At 49.1% G+C, this 21,607-nt stretch overlaps 1 long non-coding RNA gene across 1 annotated transcript in view; it reads right to left on the reverse strand.

Moving 5' to 3' along the window:
- Window positions 1-4,466: 4,466 nt before the first annotated feature.
- LOC135328537 (uncharacterized) overlaps window positions 4,467-21,607 on the reverse strand; it is a 209,936-nt gene continuing 192,795 nt past the window's right edge. The window contains exons 9-12 of the long non-coding RNA XR_010389535.1: window positions 15,629-20,808; window positions 10,193-15,251; window positions 8,624-8,931; window positions 4,467-8,242 (exon numbers count right to left, since the gene is read on the reverse strand). This is a non-coding gene — a long non-coding RNA (uncharacterized LOC135328537). The remainder of the gene's footprint in view (window positions 8,243-8,623; window positions 8,932-10,192; window positions 15,252-15,628; window positions 20,809-21,607) is intronic.

Consider the following 21,607-nt stretch of genomic DNA (forward strand, 5'->3'; position numbering starts at 1 on the left):
ACAAATTCTCCTGAGCAACTTTGTAAAGCATTGGTGGGAATATTTTGCTTTTTCTGTTTATAGAATAGTTTTAACAACGAGGCAACTGAATCAGTGGCTTTGGTGGGACACGCACTGCCCATAGTGGTGACCCAGAAGTAAAAATACCTCTGGAGCAGATTTTGGAAATGAAGCTGAAGATGAAGCTATAATGCATGAATATAATCAATCGTTATAATGGTAATAAGTTGATTATTTCTTTGCCCCCCTCCTTATCCCCCTCAAGATGGTTGCAAAGAAATCCCAGATTCCTTAGGTAAAAAAAAATCTAAGAGCCATTAAAAACTTTCATTGCTAACTGTTTACTGAGGAATTGAGAATAAATATTTTAAGATTATCTCCAACTCAGACAACATGAAAACAAATATCCTTTATGGAGGACAGTGTTTTTAGCTAGGACTTCAGGTTCTATTTACCTTCTACTGTTATTTGTTTGCTTTGTTTGAACTTCTACCACATATTTTTTTTCTATTTCTCCTAGAATTTACTTACTTTTGCCATTTATGTGAAGGTATTGGCACAGGAACTAGGAAGAATATGAAGAATCATCAGCAACCTGGTGGTACTAAGCGACATGGCATCACAAGAGTTTCCCTCTCCCATAGTTTGTCCATAATTGGACAAGGGCCTTATGCGACTGAATATTGAAACCTTCAAGAAAGTGAGTGTATCCGTCAACCCCAAATGCACACTTTTTGGAAGAGCAAGATAAATAGTTCCTTGAACAAGACCTGCAAGAGAGTGTTGCTACACCAACCATAGGGTGTTTTGGTTGTGACTGTTACTAGTAGCTTCTCTTCCTAAGGCAAAACCTCCAGCTAGCAAGGGAATTCACGAAGGTAGAAGAGAATTTCCAGGAGCATGTGTATCTTTCCAGGGATACGCATTAATTATCCTAGTTCCTATATATTCTAGGCCTGGCAGTTGGAAAAAAAAAAAAAAAAAAGCCTTCAAGGAACTTAGTTCAAAATGAGCCCGTCGCCGTGAAGACGTCAACGCGCTGGGCTGGATGGGTGAGTTGAGCATTTGGCTGCAGAAGTTCAGTAACCAAGAAGAATCAATATTTTGGTTGGGAAAGTTTCAAGTCGCTGGCTTGGTTGGAAACACTAGGCATCCAGTGTTTCTGCTCGGTGTCATTTACCCTCGCGCCCACCACACCCCGGTCTACACCCATTCGAATGGGAGGCCCAGTCGGCACGGCTGATGGGGCACAGCTGTCAAGTGGCACGGTGGGAGTCCGGGGGTGGAGAGTCCCCTGCCACCTTGGCTTTAGGGACACCGTGCTGGTGTCTCAGGTATTCAGTAAAGGAAAGTGCAGTCAGCCCACCGATCTGACCTTTACAGAGCAGCTGCTTCCTGTCTCCACCGCTGGCAGCTCACTAATGGGCTCCGAAAAGTTTAAAAAAATTAAAAAAAGTCTCTTGGCCCAGAGCTTTGGGTATTTGTAAGACAAAGTTGGTCATAAAACTGTTGCGACGCCGATCAAGAGGAGCCTAGAATCTAACCTTAACCTTGGCACCGGGCTCCCGAGGCAATATCCCCCATCGCTCCAGGGTGCGGTGCCTTTTGTTCCAGCCCTTCGCGTGCCAGGAAAATGGAGGCAAGAGGAGTAAAAATAGGCATTAAACATAGGACAATTGTTGCCACTGCATGATAGCAACCTCGCCTCTCTGCTGCTGTGGAGATGGTTGTAAGGAGGAGCCTTGGGCTGTCCCCGACTCTTGGCTGGATCGCTCTGAAGGTGGATATATTTTCTGTAGCGCAACACACATGCTTTTTCTAGGAGAGATTTGCATCAGTCAAAATGCTGCTGGAGCCTGCGCAAGCCCTCCTGTCGATGCTGGGGCTCACGCGCACGCTCGCGCTGCCGTTCACACCGCGTCGCGGTTGGCGCAGCGTCCCGTAGGTACCACTGGGAAGGGGTGGCCTCCTCCGCCCTGGGCCAGGCTTTCGAACACAAGACCCGTGCTGAGCGGTCCGCGTGCCAGCAGCTCGCCTCCTGCACTCACGGCCGTCGAGTTGCCCGTTTCAGCCCATCGCCCTTTCCGCTGGCTGTCAGAACACAACCAACGTATCTGCGACCACAAACACAAAAAAGAAGCTTTCAGTGCTTTCTGGCCTCAGCGGAAAGCTGAAAAGTGACCAGCTGAAGAAGAAAACTCCATTTGGTCATTAAATTTTTTTTTTTTCTTTTTGCAAACCATGTGTTAAAAATGCTTTCCTGCCCAAGGAGACTTCGTACGAGGGAAAAGTAAAGCTAAGTTACAACTTCCTAAAAATAGGACATAGCGTTTTATAAGTCCTTCCCTCCCCCCACTGCTGTGCAAAGCCACCCCACCCACACGAAACTGCTGTCTGACTCACCCCTGCGTCTCGCTTGCAGAAAAGGCTTCCCACCAACAGGGGCACCTGGTCAAGAACATGACATTCAGGGTGGTGTTGCCTCTTCACACTTCAAATCACTTTAAATCGCTTTATATCTGTGACTACAGGGACCTTCACGCAGACAGAAGCATTACCAATGGAAGAGACATGTTGTCATATCCTTGCCGTAAGTAGAGAGAGCAGGTCTTCTGGAAAATTGCTCTTCTTGGGCCAAGCTGACTCAATGACTGGGACAATAAGACATCTCTTCTGTATCGGTTCCTTTCCAGGGTTATGTTCCTCGGGCAGTGAGTTACCCTCTGCTATTCTGGGAACACACGTTTGACCTCCGTTACAGGGGTTTATTGTCAACACGTGTCCACTGGGAGCCCCGGCAACGTCTCCCATTGTCCATTGTGCTATAAACACGCTTCTAAAAGCACTGCAGGAAAGCCAGTAACGCACCAAAGTGGAAACTGCTGGTAACTCAAAAAATAGCTTCCAACTTCTTGCAATGGTAGAAGAGGTGAGGCACGGAGGAGAGGCACAGTCTGCTTTCTGTAGCCTCAAAATGTAGTTGTGTTGGGCCTTAGTGTCACCACTTCTGCGATGCATCGCAAGAAGGATGCTCCTCCTGCCACAAGCACTGTATGAACCTGGGTTACCGATCTCCCCAGCTTCGAGGGGAAAAAAGAGAGAAAAGCTGGTGGTGAAGAAACTTTGCTGGCTGACTCTAAGTCAAAGTGCAATTTCTGCTTTACCAAAACTCCCTGTCTGTGGCTGGGCTATTGTGGTATGTGCGGAAAAGCTGATTTTTTACAGCCAACAACACTGAAGCCGCTCAGTTTGATGCATGAGCGAAAGGGCCCCATGAGAGCCCATTCACTGCAGGGCAGGTCGGCAGCATCCTTAGGAAAAACCCCAGTGAGACCAGCTGAGTCATCTGAAGTTTCACAACTTCTGGTCTCCAAACTGTGATATCCAGAGGCAGAATCGCCTCTGCTTTTTGGTATGGTCCCACTGCCTCCGATGGCGGCTCTGGGAAAACGAGCGCGTGTATCATTTCTGCATCATTTCCTGCAGCCTCTCCTTTTTTCTTTAATACCTCGTCCCTGGTGCCACCCCCACAGTCGCGGCTCCCTGCTACCCCAGTGCTCCCCCCCCCCCGGTGCTGCCGGTGGGCTGCAGGAAGGATGCTTCACCTCGGCTTTGCGGCCCTGGCTGGGGGCTGCCGATCGGGCGGGTGTGCCGAAAGTGGTGCCCAAGGAACGGACATTTGCACCACCCCCCTGCCCCAACAATATTCAGAGGGAACCTGCTCCCCACTGCTGCAAAGCCACTCTGTCCCTCAGGTGGCAGGGCAAGGGCACAGCCACACCTCTCTGTGGCCATCAGTAGGCTCCAGAGTTAACAGCCCCCCTGCCCAAGGCAGGACACACTGTGCTGTTAGCTTGTACTGCTCCAGGGTGATGGGAAGTCATCAGTGTGACAGGGGCTAAACAAGCATGAAAGCAGCAGGATAAACCCCGTCCTTAAAGAAGAAAATAGAGGGGAAACTCTCATTAGAGACAGTTGTGAGGAAGCCTGCAAACATTACGCTGCCTTGCTCTCCAAAGGGAAAGCAGTTTCAGCTGGAAAAGAAAGAAAAACACCCAAGAGCAGCAGCAGCAGCAGCAACCCCCCACGGCGTCTGTGTACCAGAGCACACTCCTCAGTGCCCGGGGGGGCGACTCAGTCTGAAGCGAAAAGAGGTGGCACCAGGTGAACGGCGCTGATAAACACGGCAGGATCCCGCAGTCGGGCGCCGGGAGAGGCGGCTTTCAGCGGGGCACAGAAAGCGCATCCGTGAGCATGCCGCAACGGGCAGGGCACGGGGTGCAGCGTAAAAGCCCTCCGAGGCTCACGAGGTCTCAGAAACCAAAGTGTCTGGGATTGACTTCTCCTTCCACGGGACCGGCAATAATTCAAGAACGACCCACGTGGCAGAGGTACGATAAGTATCGGTACTGTTTCTGCATTCAGAACACCTTCAAAGGATGAGTGCCCAAACACTTCCTAAAGCACGGCTTCTAGCTGTGTTTAATATCTGCATTTTGGAGTGGGTCGTGATACGGTTCCAAGACCTCCTAGGTGCGCAGGACCTGTCAGCCTGGGGCCCAGTTCATGAGGAGCTGCTACCTCCCCACAAATGAATAAACAAAATGTTCTGCTCTCTAGAGAAACTGGTATCTTCACACCTCACCATACCTTAAAAAAAGAGAGGAGCCCTTTTTCTCCCTAAGCCGAGGCGGCAGGGAGCGTGCCTTGCTGATGCACCTTCCTCGAGAGAAGTGTCACCTTCACATCCAACCTGATGGCAAGGGTGTCCATGCGGCGATGCGGGTGCAGGGGAAAGGCACGGGCTCAGGGAGGGGAGGTACTGCCTGGCTTTGCGACTACTGCCTTGCCTGCCGCTAACTGGGTATCAAGCTTTTGTTCAGCAATTTTGTTGTTCAAGTGACCCTCTGTCAGCTCCGATTTTCCTTCTCTTTAAGACCACTTTGCTATTAAACCATGGAAGTAGAGCGGCAGTCCAGGCCCTACAACTCAAAAACCTCAGAGCTACAAATCCTCTCTTTCTTTCTTTCTTATGTGGTCCAGACACATTTTTCAGGCTTGCAGCATCGTCTGAAGCCTGTTTGCCTTTATTTCGCCTCTGGAATTGGCACCGAAGTCTGTTTGCACTATGTAATCGAAAGGTGTATTTGTCACTGTAGCAATGCACCTAGCATGGAAAATGGTCTCTCTCATTTCTTCCCCCTGTAATTCTGCGAGTGGCTTGGCACCGTCGGGGACAGGTGCTTAAGAAATGCTGATATATGGCAATTTCCTGTTATTGCACGATGGTGAAACTTATTCACATACTAATATAACAGAGGAATACTACTGTGCTTCGGCTAAATCTTGGATTTATTAGCATCGCGCAAGCTGGAAATATGAATGGCTGGCAAACCTGCACGCTCGAGCATCTGTATAAAGACATTATGAATTAAAAACTCTTGCTCCATTAAGAAATGATTTCAGAAATCTGGAGTGCAAGTGCAGACCTCTGGTTGGCTATCAGTGATGTCAGGCACATGTCAATAATATTACTTAATGGGTTTTCCTCGTCTTTATTCATAAGTTCCATTTCATACAGCCGTTGCCCCGCAGGGTAATTATTACACTTTTTGGGTGGTTTTGCTCTTTTGGCCTTTGGCCTTGTCCCCCTCCGAAAACCACCCAAGGTATCCAATCTCACAGAAACACTTTGTGGCCAGTTGCGTTTTCTGGAGTAAGTACTTTCTTCGAACTTAACTAAGCCACATAAATATTTCAAAACATCCTTGATTGCCATCAGTCCGACGACGTCATTGCCCACTCGAACGGACAGCTACACCCCACGTCTCTGGCAGGCTGCGAGAAACAGTGCCGGCAGCACCATCATTTTTCTTGGAGGGAAACAACAGATAGGAGATCGTGTTTTATGTGAAAGGACATTTTGGAGAAACTGTTTTATTTAACATTGCATATTTATGCAGTTCTACTGCCTTCAAACATGTGATGCAGTTATCATAAGCTTCAGAGTATTATTGCAGTTGAGATTTACCCGTTTTAACACCTTTCAGAATATGTTTGGGTTTTTGACATTGAATGAACTCTACATGTGCAATTTACGTTTCCTTCAAATTTGAAGTTGATTTTTATATCATATTATAACCATATTTATTTAGGTTCCCACATTCTGTCAAAGTCTGTTTACACAAAGAACATTTGTTTTCACTACTGCTTGCGAGGAATGAATATAATAAGTGCCAAGGGATTTGAAGAAGTTGAGAGAATTAGTATTTGGAAACAATACATTCGGCAGTTTCTTAGGGGAAGATTCATGGAGCACAGACACATGCTCTACTAAATCTATCAGGACGAAGCAGTTCTCATGGAGACAAAGCACAGCCAGTCTCTTCTCAAGTTTCAAACATTTTATAAAATCAAGAGAGTTTCTGGAAAAAACAACAGCTTTTTTTTTTCAGAGAGAATGGATAAAGTAGGTTAAGACCATTCTGGCTGTCGAAATCAAAATCCGAAGTCTGGCACTGAAAAGCAACGCACACCGCTGAACAGCATCCCTTGCCACTTCCACTGCATTGCCACAGCGGGTTCTCGAGAGTTACGGCCAAATTATTTGTCAGAGGTTGTTTGTCGTAGCTTTAATGCGCTACCATAAATTCCAGCACATACTAGGCCAGGTAATTTTGGTTTTAAGACTATCATAAAGAAGTATTTTAGCTCACCGAATGCTGCTTGCAGCTCTGAATGCATAGGCACTTGCGTCAATGTTTCTGGGTCTTCGAGGCTGATGATATGAAACGTCACTGATAAGGTTGAAGCTTTCGCTGGCAAGTAAGGAAACGTAAAAACGCTTGTAGCAGAAGCTACAAGATCAAATGCGGGTCTATCTAGGCCCTATTTTGTGGCATTATATAGGAAATGAACAGAGTAACTACATGTAAAGGAATACTTACTTCATTTGCTTTAGAGGTGTATATCGAGTAACGGCTCCCAAAAATCAGAATTAGCATTTCTAGTTGCAAGTGCTGACAAATTATCAAAATTCATGTCATTTGGTTTTAGACATTATCAAAACCTTTCTGTTTTCAAACATCCCTAAGAGATTTTCTTTTTTATCTGAAAATAATGAAGCACATAAAGGCTTATTCCCTTCTAGACTGTGCCCTAACCAACTAGAAACATGGTGATACTTCCACAAAAAGCATCAGGATAAAGGAAGAGGGGTGCCCTTTTCACCAAGTCTTCAGCGGTAGATTTATACTGATGTAAATGTGCATTTGAGTTGATGTATTTAAGCTATGACGTATTTAAGCAGTAATTTTTAGAGTGAGCTGCTGAACGGGGCTGCAAACGGCCGGCAGACCCCAGGTACTGCACCCCACGTGAACAGTTCCTAATCCCTGTTTAATTTATAGCTGTAGATAGCTATATATTTAGCTGTCAGAAATATCTCAAGGGTGCAGGGTTAGCAGGAGCTCCGGCCCCGGTACTCCGGTCCCTCTGAGCCAGCCTGGTGCCAGGTTTCCTACTGCAGGTGCCTTGAGCTTGAGCTGTGCTGGCTGGAAAACACAGGCGAGAGGCTCCAGGGAACAGGCGATGCCCCCAGGTAACAGCATTTGCAGAAGACGCGAGTATCACCCTGCCATTTGCAGAAACTGGCATCCCAGCACGGGTGACACGGGGACAAAAACCCACCAACGCCTCCCTTTCTCCTCCGCCCGGGAACTCCCAGGAAGGCTCGCGCTCCCTTTTAAAGCTTGCGGCACATAAGGTCCTCCCAGGACCCTGAAGCTCCGTTGAGAAGGAGGTGTTTTTCCTGGGGAACGAGATGTTCCTGGAATAAACCAGGCCTTCGGTCCGCGGCCTCTCTCTCCTCGCGGGGTTTGAGAAGCAACGTGACTTGTCTCCTGTGTGTCAGCAAGAGCTTCTCTCAGAGCAGCCCCAAACACCTGTAACTGCTGTCACTCGCGTTGCCCACGGAAAAAGGAACGCCATCCCAGCTTGGCAGCCGGTGGGAACACAGGAGCCGCAGAGGGTTTCCCACGCGTGGGATCGTGGCCTGGCAGCAAAGGAGCTCGGCGCCCAGGAGCAAGCCGCTGGAGAGGGGGCTGAGCGCCGCACGCGCTGTTCCCACGTGCGGTGTGCTACGGTGCTCACCAAACACGGAGTCTTCAGGGATCACTTCTATCGCCGCAGCACGGTTTCTCTCCAGACGCCAGTTCGGGACTGTTCCTCCCTGGAAAGGCACCTGGAATAAAAGCCGAACGAATAGCCTAGTTTGAGGCAAGTAACGCATCGAGCTAAAATAAGGAAGCGAGCCTAAACGAGAAAGAAAGAGGAGGCAAAGGAGGAGCCGCCGACTGCTAATGATTCTCCGCGTGGCCTAGAATAAGGTAAACGAGGGCCTCGGGGAGGCTCCCAGGAGGGCCGCGCTCCCGCGCGCACCAAGGCAGCAGCCGCAGCAGCAGCGCTTTCGTGGCTGGGCGCATCCCCACCGCGCCGCAGAGCCGGCCCCGGGCCTCGAACGACCTGCACGAGGGCGGCCGCCGCGGGGAACGGTCTCTCCCGCAGCGCCCGAGCACCCACGCGTTTTTACAGCCCTGGTGCCCCACCTACCCACACGCATTACCTTCCCCGCTGCAGCCGTGCCCCTGGATTTCCTTCTCTGCGCAGCGGCTGCCTTGGATCCCTTCGGCTGGCCGGACGGGACCGAGCGGAGGGAAGCAGCTAGGTGCCGGGCTCAGGCAGCAGCGCGCGGCACAGGGACCGAGCTGAGCACGGGGCCCCGCGTGACACTGGTGTTCCTCGAAACGGGAGGCAGCCACACCCGGCAAGCGCGCCGCCGGACCCGAGGGCAGGCAGAGCAGCGGCTGCCGCCGCTTCCTGTTATTAGAAAACCTCAGGATGCTCTTGCAGAAAGCAATCTTGTTAGCGAGTCTGGGGAGAAAAAAGAAAAAAAAAAAAAACAGTGAAAACCGCTTTTTTTTCCTTGCAATTTGGCCATTTCGCTGAAAAGCAGCGCCTTCCGTGGCCGCTGCAGGTCCCCGGGGAAGCCGACCTGTCGTCACGAGGCAAAGCCCAGAGCACGGTTAAACCTGCCGTCTCCTACAGCCCGCTCAGTGCAGGTGAGGCACCGTGGGCTGAGACCGGCAAACTCGTTTCGCTTGTGGGCTCTCCGGAAAGGGAGAGAAGTTGGGGGGGGGGGGAAGGGAGGGGGGGTGCCGCCCGGCGCCGGAGCCGCCACGAAAGAGCGTGGCAACTCTCTCGGCGCACAAACCCCTCCGAAATGCACAAGAATAACAGGAAATCCAGCTGCTAATTTTCCAGCCGAGGCCGCAGAGCACCTCTGCTCATCCAGCGCGCGCTGGCAGAGCGATGCTCTGCGCCCGCTTCCCCCCGCGACCGCGCGCTATCATCATTTATTCATGCCGCGACCTTGAAATCCCTCTCCCTCGCCAGAAAAACAACGAATCCCTGTCAGAAAAGTGGGCTTTGCAAAAGGGGGGGGGGGGGAATCCAACCTCCCATGTTGCTTGTATTAGGTCAGATGGGAGAACTTATTTAATTAGTGACTTTTATAGGGCTTTATTTTTCGATGCCCAGTGGAGTAGTTAGGATTGGTAATAAGAAAGAAGCCTGGTCCCGAGCCAGCGCTCCTAAGACAATGGCGCAGGGAGGAAAGAACCATGTGTAATGTGTTTGAATGTTTTCAATGCCTTGGCTTTTTCTTTTTTTCTTTTTTTTTTTCCTTTAACTGTATTTTTTAGCACTGCATTCTAAAGCCAAGGGTGTAAACGCAGGGGAGGGGAAGGAAATTGTTCGGGGCGGCCCAAGGGGAGGATAACAATGAATTGGAGCAGACGTGGTGAACCAGGCAAGAGCCAGCCTCGACGGCACAAGAAAGGTCCCCAACCAGACCTGCTGCAGAGCAGAAATAGTCTTGCCAGGGGCCTGACTGAGCTCCGGATTTTTGGTGTAGATTGAGGCAGGCATGTAATCACAACAGATAACTGGGGGGGGACAGTAAAAAGGCTGATTCCCACCATGGTCATGCTACCGCGTTGCCACCCATGGATTTGCCATCGTGTCCCAGGAATGCCACATTGCTGGAATGGGCAACACGTCCCGGCAGGTTCCCGGGGGGAGGCACAGGAGCTTCCCGTCACCTCCCCGGTGCCCTCACCACCGCACTGCCTACCTGCTCCTGCGCGGCTCCCACGCTTGCCAGGAGGCCAAGCAGAGCTGTTTTCCTAGAAGACATGGATGTTTTCTTGGAAGACATCTAGCAGACATCTAGCAGGGCAAGACATTGGGGCCTTGGGAGGGAGGGACACATTGCGCGTCCCAAGGAGTACTGTTCGCCCCGTGTTGAACGCAGCAAGGATAAAGCAAAACAGATGCTGTATTAGAGACGTACTAGCAGACTTCTGCTCAAAGGCCCTCCAAGCCAAGCGTTTGAAGGACATTCATAGGCCACTATCTAAGACAGTAGCCTCCTAAGTGGCCAAAACCCCCCATGCAGCCCGACTGCTTGGTAGCCAAGCTTTCCTACTTGGGAGGGGAGTCAGTCTGCTTCCTGACAGCAAGAAGAATAATGTAACATCATTCAACAAATTCTTAGCAAAAGGGGGGGGGGGGGGAAAAAGGGCCCGTTGAGCTTTGTCCTTTGCAAAATGAAAAATATGGTTGTTTTGCTCCATGGGAGGAACAGCGGAATCAGCTTGAAAACTGACAGCGGACTTGGCCAAACGCCACAGCCCTTTTGGCTTCGGCTTCCTTCCAACAGTTATCTCCCTGCCAGCAGCGGGTGCAAAGGACGCAGCTTCACACCTGATGAGCCGCTGAGTAACGGCCTTGGCTTGGAGCTATCTGGTCCGTGCAGAAGGGAAGCGGGAGCGTGTCCATCCATCAAAGGCGTTCACCCGAGTGGTCACGGCCGCCACACAGCCGCGACTGCCCGGGACCAGGAGCTGGTGCTCCATCATGCGTGAAGGGACATAGCTCCCGGTGGCCTTGAGGATGCGCACAGCTTCGCGGAGGTGACGTGCGTCAGAGCAGCCCTTGACACCCCAGCTTTGTGCTGCTGTTGGGGCGTGCAGGCTTGCAAATCACCTTCATCGCCCTACCAGCATCTCACCACTTCAAAGGAAAGCAAAACAGACATCCTTGCTCGAAAAGTTACCGGAATTCATACGGGAAGCTCGTGCTCAGCAGGCCACCTCGCCTCTTGCCTACCCTTAATATCATTTTCCAGTCCACGGGGCAAGGATTTGCTTCAAAGAGACACGAGAAAGCCGAGAGCGCCACACTCTTCCAGCAGCTGGGAGGCCAGAAAGGCTCTTGCGTAACCCGAGAAACTTCAGGAGCATGTTTGGGTATCTATATGGTTATTTGTATCAGCACGCTGACAAGAAGGAGCTTTCAGCACCACAACTTGGGTGACAATATTTCTGTGCTCGCTGTTCCTGACCTGACATCAGCAAAAGAATCACATCTCAGCAAAGGCATCAGCAGGGGCATAATGCTCTCGGAGATAAAAATACACCTCTCCCAGCGCAGACGGGCCAAACCTGCCCCACAGCTCTGGTCCCCTGAAGCGGGAAGAGGCTTGTTTCCTCGTTGCAGAACTTGGGTGAGAAGTCTACCGTGTTACAAACCTGGGCGTCCCCAACAACGTGTGCAACACCATGAACGTGGCCAGAGCCTTTCTGCCCATCGACTCCAGATCTTCGTCCCGGCCATGAAAATCATCAGGAGAGCAGGACTGCCCGCGCCGGCTCCCATGTCCTGCACGGGGCGGTGCACTGGAGCTAAACCCAAACCCATTTCTCTACCCATGGGGAATTCTGCTTTGGTATAAAGTCCTATGCTCTGCTGGAAGCCCTGTGGCAGAGGACCTTCTCCCTCCACCAGTGTCCCACCACTAGGCCCACCTCCCACGGTGCCGCTGCTGCACGAACACGTGCGCAAGGACCGTGCTGCCTCTTGCGGGGCAGGTAGCTCTTCTCCGAGCGCGCGAGCGGCCCCGGCCCGCTCCTCCGCCAGTGCTGCAGCGTTTGGGAGCCGCGGGGAGCTCGCGGTGGGGATGAGCGCTTCCTGTTTGGGCTGTTCGGATTCGAGAGCTCTGCAAAGTTCAGCTCAGACAGTCCTGCCCGGATTGCAGGGACTGTTTGTTCCCAGTTTTGGCAGGATTGTGAATGATGCATGAGTAACAGCATCCTAATTAATTAGTGTAATATGCTGTACCAGGTTAGAAAGCACTCTCTGGTTTTGTTTTCCCTTGGTGTGTGTGTGTATATTTTTCTTTAAAGAAAAAGGAACGAACAGAAAACACCGCCGCTGTGTTTATGTTGGTTGGGGCACTGATAAACCCCGCTCTGACTGGGCGGGTTGTGAATCACTGGAGAGCCATATCCACACTAAATAATGTTGCAGCCAACCTGATGTCTGCTTGGCAGTTGTACTGAGCAAAGGCGTCTTAATTTTTGTTTTTGCTGCCTGAATTGTAGTGGAATAATGAGAAAAAAAGAGAAAACCCTTTGTTTCCTTGGAATTTATGAGATTGGGTGTGTAGCTGTATGTACACATAAATGTGTGAGTGCGCACCTGCATGCACACACGTGCACCGTTGCTTTGATTTGTGGGACAGAGAAGAAGGCTTCTTTAATTTTATTTTGCTTTGTCTACCTGACTCCCTGCCCTTTCTTCCCTGGCTGGGCTGTTTCCCTTTTGGGGCGCTTGTAGCACACCCATCGCATCTAGGCCATCAGGAATTATGTTTTCCTTACTGTGCCCGCAAAGGCCATCCGCTGCCCTCCCACCCTTGTTCCTTCAGCTACTCCTCCCTGAGTGGTGGCTCTCAGCGTTGTCCTTGCTGGCGTGGTGTCTCCAGGAGCAATGCCCCCGTGCCAGTCCTCTGCCACCATCGCCGCGAAGGCTTGTGTTAAACCACCAATCTTGAGGGCTAAGGATGGGGAATGGGGTCTGGGAGGTACCATTCCCGTCCTGCGGGCTTTGGCCGCGGCACCAGGAGTTGGTTGCCCTTCAACTGGAGTCTTCTTGGTGGTTCCTGGCTGGTGGCCGGTCCATGGATCGCCCCACGCGGCGCTCGCTCCCATGCACATGCTCCACCCGCGCTGCACATCGCCAGCCGAGACCTCGCTCCTCCGACTCATGCTTTTTCCCGCGAAAGGACGCCTCCAATCTCCCTTTTCCTCGAGGGCTCTGGCAGGTCCTCACAGACGTCCCGGGGCCGCGAGCGGAGCCCCGGTCGCACGGTGCGGCCGCCGCGGTCCCTCCGAGCCCGTGGCCCAGGAGACGCCGACCTTGCCCCGGCCAGCGGGGCCGGCGGGGGAAGCTCCGGCGCGCCGGGACACCGGGGTATCAGGCCGGTGTGGAAAGAGAAAGCTCTCTCCCACTGGGTAACCCGGCAGCAACTGCTATTTCAGTAAACATATCGTTTTGTGCTCAGTAAACACACATTCCAGAGGAATGCTCTCATTGTTTTTTCGCTCTGTAATGCATTAATGAAGAAATAAAGTTTAGGTTGTGTAATGGTGACAGCTTGAAGTCATTTTGCCTAGTGTTATTTCTCAGCGAAGGCTCAGCTCTCCTTGGAACCGGGGGAAGAGGAAAGAAGACCAGATTTTGCTTCGGACTTACCAACATGTGCAAAAAAAATCAAAACAACGGCAATTAACTTCCCTCCACATGCCCCAATAAAACTACCTCTCCCGCTCGCGCTGAGCTTTGTCACGTATGGGGCTGTTTATGGAGGAGACAATACAAAGTGGGTTTACACAAGGCTCTTGTTTTAATTTTTGTTTTATATCCACTGGAACCCTCAAGTAGTGAATTCATTTCCTGATATAGTAAACATTTCTGATGGCCAGGATTCCTTCTCTTTTCCCAAATGAACACAAACCCCTGCTCTAACTCACCAGCAGTGCAGTCTATACAAACAGACGTATCAGCTACATTTTCAAAGAATGCATCTTAAGCACGCAGCTACGAAAATAAACAAACAGCAACGCTCGCATGAGATCATTTCAAACCCTGCCGCAAGTAGGAAACAAGGGCGCTTTTGCCCCTGAAATTTTGCTCGAGTCTTCCACCGCACGTGGAGAAAATCCCGGATTTTCACCATACTGCAGGAAGCACTTTTTCCTTACGGCGACACACCAATCACTGCCCGCTCACTACCAAATAATCTACACATTCCCCCTGATTTGTGACCCTATTTGCACTATGCAAATGTCTTCTGACAGCTCTCTTTTCCTGTCATTAAAACAAACAATGGCCCCTGTAACGAAAAAGGAAATCAGGAACAGGCGAAAGCTGTTCTCTCTTTTTCTTTCCTTTTTTTTTTCTGGTTCTGGGACTAACTGTTAGTAATTACTCTGAAATATTCACAAACTTTTTCTTCTCCCAAACTGTTTCACTCATCCTGGCAGCCAACGCAACGTCTCTAATACAACTGCTCTTCTAAAAGGGCTAAAAATGAAAAAAAAAATGCTCAGCCAGGTAAAAATCACCTTCTATCTTTTTCTTTATACACAACTCTCTCTATATATATACATATGCATAAACACAAAAAAGATTTACATGGACTGGTTTAGGTGCTTCTAAAACAGCTACCAGTCTGCCAGGAATAATTTAAATATTGTTCTAAGAATAGGGAAACATTAAGTAATTAGATAAATAAGAAACTAATAGTGGCTTGGAAATGACGTGCGGTGAGAAAGACACGGCTTCCTCCCCAGTCATCTCTCCCTCTCCCAAAGTGCTCATCCCATTATAAACCACTTATCCAGCTGAATGGCCACATTGCTGGTGGCCATCCCTTCCCAGCGACAGCTAATGGATACCTGATTTTAGCCCATCGCAGTACGCAGAAGCTCTGCCTTTGATTTCAGTGGGAAAAGGACTGGATTCGGAGACTTCAGGGTACTTAAACACGCCTGGGATTAGGTTCTTTGTCTTTTAAATAATACGATATACAGAATCATAAACCGGGCCAGTTTTCCACCCCATCACACCAGTTTTGCGCCTGCAGGGCTCGGCTCAAGTCAATGGCGTTAATGTTGACATAAGACCATGGTGACCAAGTGGGAAATTAGTCCCGTAACACTTGATTGTCTTTTGCAAAAAGTTTTTAAATAGTCTTAATGGTTTTGTTTGTGGTACGTGTTCCTCACTCCTGATTGTACTTCTGCCAAGTGGTATTTTTAACTGTAAACACTGGCCTCTCAGAAAATCTGAAATAAAGCAAAACAGAAAAGATGTTCAAAATAATGTTACAACCTAATTTAATTTATCCCTTGGTAATTGCATTTGTAGGAAATGAACAAGGCAAACAAGGCAAACAAAACAGAACCCAGCTCTTTCCAGCCATGGCAATTGCTTTCACATGCTGACGCAGTGATTACAGCCAGCAGACGGCTGGGTCTCCAACTGTGTCAGGAAAAGTGCGAGCGGGCGTTTTCCGACAGGACCAAGCGCCCCTCGGCGTAGGCGCGCGCCTCTCCGGGCCCTGCCTTCGGTCCTTGCTCATAGGTGCCACCTATTGAGAGCGAGCCGGCATGGATACCCGTATGGACACGCGCTCGGACAGCTATCCAACGTGCTAACCCACCCAGCTCGCCGGCTGCCGTTCCTCTTCACGCAATACCGATCCTTAATTCTTTCAGTACAAGTCAATCATCTGCCTCATGCTTCGATCCCTGAGGAAACAGAGCTGGACAACTACGCACAAAACTCAATTAAGCAGGCAACTGCAGTCCCCTCGCCTGGCCTCGTTTCAGGCAGATATTTACACACTTGCCTAATTCTGATCATATGAATCGCTCCAAGTGAATTGCGCTGAACTTGGGCCTCTATTTGCAAATGCTGCAGGAGCTCTGCAAATCTGCTTGACATTCAGTTATTACGTGAATGGTTTCTGCGGCCGTTTCGCAGTCTTTGGGTTGCTTGTAAGCTACGCAGCCTGACTGCCATTCAAGTATTTGTTATTTGCCCGTTTTTTTTTCATTTGTGCTCTCTTTGTGAGCTCGTGTGTGTGCCACTGTTTACCTCCAACGCGTGGCGGAGTTTCTCTGCTTTGATTCAAGGAGTCCCAAACCCACAACCAGCCTTCAAAACAGTTATGCAAACCCCTCTCCGCAACACTCTCACGAATACAGTTTTGCACAAGTGCTCATCAGTCAGCTCGTATTTACACACGTATCTGCAACACGTCCCCGTCCCATGAATATTTCAGTAAATATTGTTGTACCTGCCTAATCATTTGCCAGAAGCAATCATTAGGAGGATGAGTGCTGCTGCCAAAGCAAACTCATGGTTTTTATTTGAGGGAGTACTTGTAAATACTATTTTTCTGGTGTTCGCCCTGCTCTAAGTGGACCTCCGTGTGTGATGAAGGCTGTTTACAGTGCAGCTCCAGTTGTTGTGAAACAGGCAGGTTCCTTCGCTTCCTCGCTGCATGCCAATGCTGGGCAAGACGGTGCCTCCACTCCCGCTGTCACGTCTGAGCAGAAAGGGGATGCCCCATCTCCTGCTCCACCTCATGCTACAACCCCCACGGATGCACGGGATTTGGACGCTCTCGGAGAGGTAAATTGTAAGAGAGATGGATGGGGCAGCCCTAAACCGGGTGGAGACGTTCTGACATTTTCCTGACGAGCCTCCCCATGGTGTCCCTGCTTGAAGAGCCATTAATGGAGAGCCATGATATGGAGAGTGTGATGACTGCATGGGTGAGTAAATGCAAATGCAGGGAAAGCTTATACCCCAAAAGGGGGAAATACAGGTACCAGCTGAATTTCTGAAAAGCAGCTCTTTCCGGGCCAGCATAAAGCTGCAGGGATAGCAGGGACTTGGGAGGGGGGCAGCTCCAGCTGGTCCTCAGTGAAGAGAAGAATCATCAGGATGCCATGGGCAGCTCAAGGATGGCTCACGAAGCTCAAGGATGGCTCATAAAGGAAAGCCAGTTCCATCCAGGCCAACGGTGTCAGAAAGCTTGACCATGCAAATGGCCTCACTCCAGATTTCTGAGACCAGAACCAGCCTTTGCTATAGTTTTGCTCCTGTATTTGACCCAGCCCCAAGGTGGATTGCTTCCCCCTCACTGACACATACAACTCCGACAGCTTAACCAGGAGCTTGGCATCGCAAGTTCCTACTGCTCCAAGGAGTCTCCAGGCTGAACAGAAGTTGCTGGCTTTGTAAGGCTTTAAAGCTTTGTGAGGCTTTAACCCTCTTTTTCCATTCGAGGCATGTCCTCTCTTCACCCTCACTGTTTTTGATTCCTGTATTAAAAGCTGCTACATTAACCATTCACCTGTTTCCGAGACTGAGGAATGGCTTAAACACTCTTTTGACACAGCCCCTTGAAAATGGATTGCTCCACTGCAGTCAATGAGCATAGCGTGGGAAAAATGCATTAATACTTTCACCGGTAACACTGAGGATGGCTATAAATAAACGCTCCCTTACAGTATTTATATATTATTACATCATATAGTCATTTAAAACAGAAAGCAATTGGAAATGTTGAATAATGTAAGAATGATCGCCTCTGCATTAGTTCCACTGTCATTGGCATTATGTATTGCTTGGTGATATTGCCATACTTGTTACTTCGCCCAGCGTTGCGTGACATTGGTGGTGACGCTAGCATATCAACGGGCCTGCTGCAAATGAAATGCAGTACTTCACATGGTGCGTGTAGCTCGGCATTATATAATAAGGATGCTTCGCTGGAGAATTTAGTGAGCGTATGCTTTTTTCTGTCCGTTTCATTTAGGCGAGGTTTCCATTTACTGGGGGAGGTTTGCTTGGTTTCCCGAGCAGCGTTAAAGTGGCCATCGAAACCTCCTCCTCGAGCCAGGCTCTGACACCCTCCAGCGCGGAGGCGGGAGTCTGGCACCGCGGTGGCTGATGGCACGTCCCACAGGAGCGCTGACAGGCTCCCACTAAATCACGACGCGTTGCGCTGATGAGGTGCATATGGTCCGAAATGACTCCTGCCTGCCCCGATGACTTCCCGATGTGGAGACGAGGCTGAAGGAGGCAGCGAGGGAGGGAAACAAAGATGCTCAGGGCTCAGCAGCAAATTGTCCGAGCAGTGGGACTCCTGAATTCGATTCTGCGGCTTTATCCCTTCAGCACGTTCAAGGCTTCTTGCTGAAACAAATCAGGTTACTTAAAAATGCCATTAAGTGATAGGAAAGCATCCTAATTTCTTCATTCCTTTGGTTGTTCTTCTTCTTCCTTTTTTCAGGGGTAAGCAGGAGAGGAGGGGAGTGGGTGGACACACGCTTGGTGTGACTGTGCTTAGACCATGGCTCTGTAGCTTTCTTGCTGACTACAGATTTTAATTTCCTCAGTTTTGATGAGCTTCCCCTTAAAGAAACCCAGCAAAACAAAACCCCTTTTTCTAAACTTGAATGTCGCACTGCTTGTTTTCATGCAGGGATGCCCATCTTAACTACTTTGTGGTCAACAGTGTTCGGTGAGGCACTGATCATCCCTTGTCAAAGGAGCTCCTGTGTGGTACTGAGGACCAAGTCCGGAGCAGGATCTCCACCACAGGGCTTGGAAGGAGCTGTTCCAAAAAGCAGTCATTTCAGTTGTTGAGAAATCACTTCCCTGAACCTTGTCCTGACATGACATATGACCAATTTCTGCACAAAGATCTGCAGTCAACTTTTATTACTGCTCAGATTTAGCTGCTTCTTTGATTTATCGCAACAATGCACATTTAATATCTTTCTTCTGATCTGGAGGCCAGAAATATAACTCTACTCATATGTTTGTATTCTTAGGACTTGGGATTTCACAGATTCAGAAACTCATTCATAGATTCACAGGGTTTAAGGCCAGAAGAAACCATGAGAACATCTGGTACGACTTCCTATATTCCAAAGCCATTCAATTGCAGCCAATTAGCCCAGCACTGAGCCCAGGAGCTTTGCTCAATCTTCCAGAAAAACATCCAGCTCTGGTCATATCAAGATATGGGGACGGGAACTTATCAAAAGTTAGAGACTCCATCACTTTTTACTTGATTTGGAACTCACATGAATAGAAATTGTGCTTTTCTTTGACTTCACATCCAGCAATCAGTTCTGTACCATTCTTCACTCTATAAATGAGCAGAATGGCCTGGCAAACAAAAATTCTTCAAACTTTGGATTTTTTTCTGCCCGTCATCTGGATGAAAGGCTGAAGTATCAAAGCATCTGTGAGTCAACTACCTAAAGAAAAAGAAAATGGGAGACATGGCTCATGTCACTGGATACTTTACTGCAGTTCGGGCTACCTAAAAACTTACTGCAGAGTTACTTGCATTATTATTTGTACTTAAATAATACAGACAACATTGCTCCAAATAAGGGAACAGGAATTTGACTTTCAGAAAATGTTGGTGTGAGAACTTGTGATATTTTAAAAAACATTTTTCAAAACACTTTCATTTAGAAAAATTAACAGAAATTGAATTTGCTGATGAAAAGCACAAACTGACATTTCTCACTGAAACGAGGGCTCTGGCAAACCTTGGCAAAGAGCTGCTGCACAGGTGCGCTGTACAACATTACCATCTCCCCATCCCTTTCCCGATGTGGAGATAGAGCTGTGTCTCGCACCATCAAGTTGTACTTGCCAGCTTTGAAATTAGTTGTGCAATCTCACTCGGCATCCTTTCCACGTGACTGTAAAGAATTAGAGCTAAGGAATGTGGCTGTATTTCATACTGAGATGTGTAACAGCATCCAAGCTGGGGTAGAAGGGACTGCTGGCTTCCTGGGAATTACAGAACGAGGCTTGAGGAAGAATACCATTTATTATTAACAGCCCTGGCCTCCTAAGAGCACTTTGAGGCTCTGTCAGAGAGAACAACCCCAGCACGCGAGGTGCAGAGCAAAGCAAATTGGCTGTCCCTTAGCTCAAGCAAAATTGCAAGACAAATGCACTTGACCACTGCAGACAAGGCCAGTTAACTCTATGTTCATGCGCTTCTTAAAATTAACTATCACTGGGTGCTTTTTCTGGTTCGTTTCATGAACTGAAGGTATCAAAATACAAGGCTTGCAAAAACAAGTTTTTCTCTGAGACCTCATTTCTGCTGGTATGAGGAGAGCATTTGGACAGCAATGGCTTGTTTGCTTGTAAAACAATATTGGACTTGAAGTCCATGGCAAAGCCTGTCATTTCTGGAAAATTCTGGCTTCCTTTTTTCTGGGTATTTCTACAGATCCATCATTTATGAAATAGCTGCACATCCCACGTTGCTAATATACGAGCCCCACATGGCTCCTGCTGCTTTTACAGGCAGGGAACAGAGGTACAAACGAGAAAGAGAAGCTGAATGACTTCGCCACATGGGAAGCATCTGGTGAAGGAAGGAATTAGCTTCTGCTTTCTAACGCCATACTTTCTCTCTCCTCCAGTCTTGCAAGAGTCACGAGGGAGAAACAGGAGGGCTGGGCAGAGCTGTGACCTGTCCCTGTGGATCTAGGCTCAAAGGTCTCCAAATGTCAAAGGCACTTTGAGGAGGGTGTTCAGGCCCAACCTCCCATTCAGAAAAAACAAACAAAAAAGGGTATAAAGCTGCTGTGAGGGAGCCAAAAGGGATTTTTCTTTTGCCCTCTTGCTACTTCTGTGGGAACCCAGCAGTATTGTTTCCAGAAGGCTCTGCCTCAGTCACCCAAGTCTTTGGTGTGTTTGGGGACACCCTTACTACTTCCCTTTCCTCCCCTGCAGAAGAGTCCAACGCAGCTTTGACCGCAAAGCCCGGGAGGCCTTGGAGTTCGTCTGAAACAAAAGAAAAAGATTGCGAAAGGCAGTGGTGTCAAATAATGCTTCCATTTAGTAGGAATTTTGCTCCCCTTGCATTCCCAGGCAGCACCTGCTGTGTGAGGCTGTTGGCCAGCTCCTCTGAGCCTCTGTGGTAAAACAAACAAAAACAGCAGGGAAAAAAATTCCTCTTTATAACGCCTGTTATCCTCAGGCTACCTTCCAACACCCCCTCGCCTCCCCATGTTGATGGTACTCTCCAGGGAAACAGGATACTACGAGGCCAGAAAGTCTTGTGCAAATGGACAATTGAGCAACATAGAAAGAGACCCTGTCTTACTGAAAACAAGACTGTTTTCTTTCTCGTCCTTTATGTCTAAATTGAGAAAGGTTCTTATTGATGTCCCAGCCAAAAAAAGGAGAAGTGACATGTTATTACTTCCATGGCAAAGCAGATTAGGAATTATCCTGCAAGAGGGAGAAAAGCATTGGAAAGAATAGGGATGGGCAGTCTGTCCTGTGGAGTGGGAGGACGTCATCTTTGGAGATGTTTATATCCCTATGCTCAGCCCTTGTAGCACGAGTAGTCATACACTGTTCCTTCCCACACATCTTACCATGAAGTTATTTTGTGTTTTGGAGCGCTGTGGAACCGGCTGTGCTAGGGGTTGTTCGTATTTCTGTAGCATCTGATGAGGACTTTTGTGGCCTTCAGGAGATGGGCTGATCTCTCACAGGGGAATAACGACATCTCTCTCGCCTCATGCTCCCTCTGTGAACTCTGCCTGTTCTGCACAAGCTCGATTGCGGAAGAAAA

The sequence above is a fragment of the Dromaius novaehollandiae genome, chromosome 5 (assembly GCF_036370855.1).
Source record: "Dromaius novaehollandiae isolate bDroNov1 chromosome 5, bDroNov1.hap1, whole genome shotgun sequence".
NCBI lineage: Eukaryota > Metazoa > Chordata > Aves > Casuariiformes > Dromaiidae > Dromaius > Dromaius novaehollandiae.